Source organism: Bison bison, unplaced genomic scaffold (assembly GCF_000754665.1).
Source record: "Bison bison bison isolate TAMUID 2011002044 unplaced genomic scaffold, Bison_UMD1.0 scf7180017864063, whole genome shotgun sequence".
Lineage (NCBI taxonomy): Eukaryota > Metazoa > Chordata > Mammalia > Artiodactyla > Bovidae > Bison > Bison bison.
In genome coordinates this window covers 15154785-15161523 of record NW_011494635.1, presented here as the reverse complement: position 1 = coordinate 15161523, position 6739 = coordinate 15154785, and the positions used below count along the sequence as shown (strand labels likewise).

Below are 6739 nucleotides of genomic sequence, written 5' to 3'. Positions count from 1 at the left end.
CACATTCTGCAAATGATAATATTTTGTTCCTTTTGATGGCTGAGTAATATTCCGTTGTATATAAACATCTTCTTAAGCCAGTCATCTGTTGTTGGGCACTTGGATTGTTTCCATGTTTTTACTAAATAGTGTTGCTATGAACACTAGGGTAAGTGTATATTTTCAAATTAGAGTTTTCATCTTTTCCAGATATATGCCCAGGCGGGAGTGAGATTGCTGGATCATACAGTAACTCTGTTTTTAGTTTTTTAGGGATCCTCCACTTTGTTTTCCATAGAGTTGGCTGGTTCAGTTTACATTTTCACCTACAGCTATTGGTTTTGTTTGTTTGTTTTAGAATTTGAAACATGAGAAAGTCAGAAAATGGAGGGTTTTGTGATCCAAAAGTTAAACACAGCCTCGATGAGCATATTTTTTACTGTCACATAGAGATAGAAAGTAGATTAGCAGTTGTTAGAGACTGAGGGAAGTAGCAAACGAGGAGTGACTGCTAATGGGGATGAAGTGATAAAAATGTCCTGGAATTAGATAGTGGTGTTGGCTGGGCAACTTCGTGAAGATGCCAAAAAACAAACAAACAAAACCCCACTGAATTGTATATTTCAAAATCATGAATTTTCTGGTACCTATAGCTCAATTTTAAAAAGGTAAAGCAAAATTTACAGGCATAAAAATATTAGGAACCTTGAGTATAAGTAAAAATGAATCTTAGGGAATTCCCTGACATTCCAATGGTTGAGATACTGCACTTCCACTGCAGGGGCTGTGGGTTCAATCCCTGATGAGGGAACTAAGGTCCCATATGCTGCGTGGTATGGACAAAAACAAAATAAAAACAAAATAAATAAGTAAATCTTAAAAGCAGTTATGTAATAAAAGTTTCTTCAAGTCATGGGATTCAAATATTTGGACAAATATATGATATTGCTTATACGTGGAATCTAAAAAAATGGGTGCAAATGAACTTATTTACAAAATAGAAGTAGAGTCACAGAAGTAGAAAACAAACTACAGTTTAAGTTTAAAAGTAGCTGTGTCTGTGCTACTCCCCCAGGAAAGCGGAGAGTGAAGCTTAGAGGAGACCAAATCAACACTCTTTAGGTGTGAGGGTGCGGGTCCCTCCTGCTCACTCTCAACGATGCTCATAAACAGAGAACAGAAGCAGAGAAAGATGGTCGGTGCTCAGCCCAGGCCAAACACAGAGCAGGGCAAAAATCTAGTAGTCTGATCTTCACAGGTAAGATGCTGCTGCTGCTGCTGCTGCTGCTGCTGCTGCTGCTAAGTCGCTTCAGCCGTGTCCGACTCTCTGCGACCCCATACACGGCAGCCCACCAGGCTCTCCCATCCCTGGGCTTCTCCAGGCAAGAACACTGGAGTGGGTTGCCAATTCCTTCTCCAATGCATGAAAGTGAAAAGTGAAAGTGAAGTCGCTCAGTTGTGTCAGACCCTTAGCGACCCCATGGACTGCAGCCCACCAGGCTCCTCCGTCCATGGGATTCTCCAGGCGAGAACACTGGAGTGGGGTGCCATTGCCTTCTCCCACAGGTTAGATGCAGGCCCCCGAAACCACAGACAGGACAGTATAAATACACCTCTGGATGTGACCCAGGGGGTGAGGAAGAGAAACCTCCACAAGGATTAGGACTATGTTTTCTGCAACCTGGAACATGAGAGGTTTAGCATCAGAAATGAAGTCACTTTGCTGAAAATCAGTAGAAGTATTTCTCATGCCCCTCAGTTCACAGACTGAGATCCACACTCAGCTGCCTTTCTTTTTATTTTAGTAGAAACTGAAAATGATGAGACTATCCAGAAACACTGGAAATACACGAGAGTGTTCTTCTCCCAACACCCTCTGCTGAATTTGATATCTTTTCCACCCTTGTCAATCTGAAGTTTGATTTGCATTTCTTGGATTCCCCAGAAGACTGAATATCTTTTCATAAGTTTATTAGCCACCTGCACTTCCTCTTCAGTGAATTCCTATCCCTGTTTTTTGCCCCATGTTCTAAGAGGTAAATCTTCTCTTTCTTATTAATGTGAGAGTATCCTTTGTATTGAAGAGACAGTAATCTTTGCCTATGGAAAGTCTTTTCTTCCTGTTTGTCTTCTGACTTTGGTGACATTTTCACACTTAATTACTGGTTGCCTCTTTTTTTCTTTAAAAAAACCACTTTTTATTTTGTGTTGGGATATAGCTGATTAACAATGTTGTGATATTTTCAGGTGGACAGCAAAGGGACGCATTCATCTATGTACATGTAGCCATTCTCCTCCAAACTCCTCTCCCATCCAGTTTGCCACATGTGACTGAGCAGAGTTCCTTGTGCTTTATGGTAGGTCCTTGTTGGTTATCCATTTAAAATATAGCAGTGGGTACCTGTCCATCCCCAATTCCCTAACTATCCCTTCCCCCATCTGGTTGCCTATCTTGTTAAGACCTCTCCACCCCCGCAGTTTCATAAGTATTCTAAGTTATCTTCTATTTCATATGCACATTTCTTCTATCTAATACACACACAGTCACATTCACATACACAGTTAGCTGACAGTTGGATAATCAGAACATCAGTCTACCTGTAATTGATATGCAGGTACTGGGCCAGGAGGGCCGGGGAAGCAGACTCATTGTGTCCAGAGTTTACATCATCCTCCTGTCCAGCATCACATCTGACATGAACTAAGTATCAAAGTCAGCTGCTAAATTCTACCTTCTATTGGGTTGGCCACAAAGTTCGTTCAGGTTTTTCCATTAGATGTACAGAAAACCTGAATGAACTTTTTGGCCAACCAATACATTTTCCATCTCTGGTCTTCCTCTTACTTAAGAAGGAAGCAGAGGTGTTCCCTGCGCTGTCCCAATCCATCACGCTCACATCTCCAGAACCTACCACCCCAAGCATCTCTGTCCACTCCTTCCATGGCCCCGTGGCTACCTCCTTGCTTCAGGCCACCATCGTCTCACTGTGAATCTCTGCAGCCCTGGCCCCCCAGGCTCCTGACTCATCCTCTCCTGAGGCAGTCCCCATCAGGCAATGAGGAATCTTTCTAAATTGCAAACCCCACCTCCTCTCTTCCACAGCCCCCTGTTGGCTTCTGGATACAGTCAAAAACTCCCACACTCAGCTGAGACTGCCTTTCAGGATCCTGGCCTTTCTCTACTTAGGAAAAGAAAAAACTGCAGGCTCACTTCTCAAATTATGTCTCCTGGCTCCACACTCTGGCCAGAGAAAACTAAAGTCCTTCAGAAGCACCAAGCTTTCTTTTCCATAGATCTCAACCTTCTTGGCTATGTCTTCCCTCACCCGCTAAAAAGTGAAGACGCACTTACCCACCTCCTGCCCCTGGGTGATTCTGATTCAGGAGGTCAGATGCAATCCCCGTGACCACATCCTACAGACGATTTCTTTGTCCAGGGTGCAGAAACACTGCTTTTAGCCTGCAGGCTGTAAGCATGTTATTCCCTCTGCCGGGAATCCTCTTCTGCCTCCTTCAACCCCAGCCCCCGCCTCACCACTGGGCATCCCCTCTGTTCTTCGAAGTCATAGCTAAGAGGCTTCTTCCTCCAGGAACTTCCCTTGACTTCTCAGGTGAGGGGGTCCCCTCTGAACTCCCCCAGCCCCTGGCATTCCCCGATTCAAGTATGTATCCCCCTATAATAAAACCACTGGATTTCTTCCACCCCAGTCTCTTCCACCCCAGACTCTGAGTTTGGAAGAAACAAGGATGTTCCTGCATGGGGCAGAAACTCGACACATGGTAGGCATTTAGTAAATGTTTGCTATCAAAAAAAAAAAAAAAAACAAATAAATGGATGAAAAGATGGCTGTGGCCGTTTTCAAGACAGAAACTGCTCAGCCCAGCCAATGGAGAGATGAGCAGTCTGGCCTGTAGAGGGCACCAGGCTGCTTTTGAATCTCCAGGTTCAAGCCCTGGGAGTCAGCACTGCTGTCAGTCAGAGAGGTGCCCAATGCTCACTGGTCATTTCGCAGCACTGAAGATTAAGTAGGAGGTGTTTGCCTCCAGCCAATGTATATAAACTGAGGGTTCAAACTCCTAACAACAGGTACCACATCCCATGACTTACCATGAAAACTGCCGTAACTGTACCAGCCATTGGCTGGGTTTCTGTTCCCAGATGGGGATGTGAGAGGGGAAAAGAGACAGAGATGGAAGGAAGGTAAGAAGGGAGAGAGAGAAGAGTTTCTATTATCTCATCTTGGAGAAGCAGAGGAAAGTACTCTGTATGTCTCCAAGCTGACTTTTTCCTCTCTCTCCCTATCCTTCTCTTTCTCTCTCCCTCTCTCCATCCTTTTGTTCTGGGGAAGAACAAAATCCAAGAGTGCACTGGAAAAGCATCTAAAAGAAGGATATGGAAGGAATTTTTTTCTTTTCTGGAATCAGCAGTAACTGCAGCCTGGGGACCCTGCTGGAGCCCCCTCTTTGATCAGCCAGCCGTCTGTGAGCAATGAATACTTCATGCTATCTGCACTCTGCCCAACCATTGCTGCCTACCAGCTCAGAGCATCTCACAGTCCCTAACTTCAGCAATCAGAGCAGCAGCAGCTTCTGCGAACAGGTCTTCCTCAAGCCTGAGGTCTTCCTGGCCCTGGGCATCATCAGCCTTCTGGAAAATATCCTGGTCATCCTGGCTGTGGTCAGGAATGGCAACCTGCACTCCCTCATGTACATCTTCCTCTGCAGCCTGGCCATGGCTGATATGCATGTCCATCAGGGCATGTCCAATGCCCTGGAGACTCTCATGATCCCCGTGGTCAACAGCGACTACCAGACCTTCAAGGACCAGTTCATCCAGCACATGGACAATGTCTTTGACTCCATGATCTGCATCTCCCTGGTGGCCCCCATCTGCAACCTCCTGGCCATTGCAGTCAACAGGTACACCACCGTCTTCTACATACTTCACTACCACAGCATCATGACCATGTGGAAGGTGCTGGCCCTGATTGTGGCCATCTGACGGGGCTGCAGGGTCTGCAGTGTGGTGTTCATTATCTACTCCAAGAGCAAGATGGTCATCGTGTGCCTGATCACCGTTCCTTGCCATGCTGCTGCTCATGGGCACCCTCTATGTGCACATGCTCCTCTTCATCCTGCTTCACATTGAGCACATCACTGCACAGCTGCCCGCCGATGGGGTGGCCCATTGGCCAGCAGCACTTGTGTATGAAGGGGGCAGTTGCCATCGCCAGCCTGCTGGGGGTCTCCATCTTCTGCTGGGCCCCCTTCTTCCTCCACCTCGTCCTCATCATAACCTGCCCCACCAACCCCACTGAGTCTGCTACACTGCCCACTCCAACTCCCACCTGGTCCTCATCATGTGCGCTGCCATCATCAACCTAGTGATCTATGCTTTCCGGAGCCTGGAGCTGCACAACACCTTCAAGGAGATGCTCTGCAGCTGCAATGGCATGAATGTGGGATAAGACATGGGGCCATGGGAAGAGTACTCAGTCTGGTCACCTTTGACCCTCCAGCCAGCCCAGGTGTTTAGCAGGAAGGGAGAAAACTACTTAAAAGACATAAAAAAAAATGTGTTATTAGCCATGATCCTCTGTGTCTTTTGTTTTTAAGCTTGCAGAGAGCATTTTGAAAGGGAAACATGGATATAACAGGCTCTCTGAAAGGATGCCCACGTGCTGAGCAATTGTGTTAAGTCACTTCAGTCATGTCCGACTCTTTTGTGACCCTGTGGACTATAGTCCACCCGGCTTCTCTGTCCATGGGCTTTTTCAGGCAAGAATACTGGAGTGGGTTGCCATTTCCTCCTCCAGGGGATCTTCCTGACCCAGGGATTGAACCTGTGTCTCCTGTGTCTCCTGCATTGCAGGCAGATTCTTTACCGGCTTAACCATGGGTAAGTCACAAACTCTGATTTCTTGAATAGTCACTGGTAGGGGGGAGGACCTATGGGGACCACTCGGGTGCTGTCTGAATTCATTTTCATGCATCCAGAGTCTGTGATGGTTCCTACTCACTCCTTCATGTTTCAGGTCAGACAGACTGAAGGATTTGCAGTAACAGTAAGAGTGGCTGGAATCTCCCTCAAGCAAACCTGTTACAGATACCAACACCTAGCTGCTGGCTGCTCAAATGGCTTTGCCCTCATCTCTTAAGAGACTGAGTTTCTTGTCTATTACTCTATTTACAGTAAAACAACTTCCTAAAAACAGCAACCTCTTTGTGGAAGAAGTAATACTATGCTGTTTACCCCTCTTCTTGACTCCATCCGCCCCCCTCCCCTCCAAATAGCATGGGAATGGAACCCACTTCTATTTTTGTGTTACTGTTTTTGTTGTTGTTGGGTTTATAATCATTCAACACAGGGCAGCTTGCAAGACTCTAATGAAAGAGAAATAAAGTGCTTTGGAGAATCAGAACATACCCGTGTACAAAGTATTTTGATATCTTGCTATTTTAAGGCATACATTTCCCTATTTCAAAAAGGGGATTTTTCCTATGATTCCTTTTCTGTCTTTAAAACGAGAGGGAATCATGGGTGGGAGGACATGTGTTTCAAGAAACTGCTGGACTGTAGTTTCAGGAAGTTAGACTCTGAGCTGCCTGTAGTTTTCTTGGAAGCTGTTTTGTTCATAAGAACTGATCCTCTAGCACAGGTTTTCTATTTGCCAGGAGAAATATCAATAACCTCAGATATGCAGATGATACCACCCTTATGGCAGAAAGTGAAGAGGAACTAAAAAGCCTCTTGATTAAA

General features: G+C 45.7%; 1 pseudogene; it reads left to right on the top strand.

Moving 5' to 3' along the window:
• The first annotated feature begins 4407 nt into the window (after positions 1-4407).
• Positions 4408-5471, top strand: LOC104986093 (annotated as a pseudogene).
• The last annotated feature ends 1268 nt before the right edge of the window (positions 5472-6739 follow it).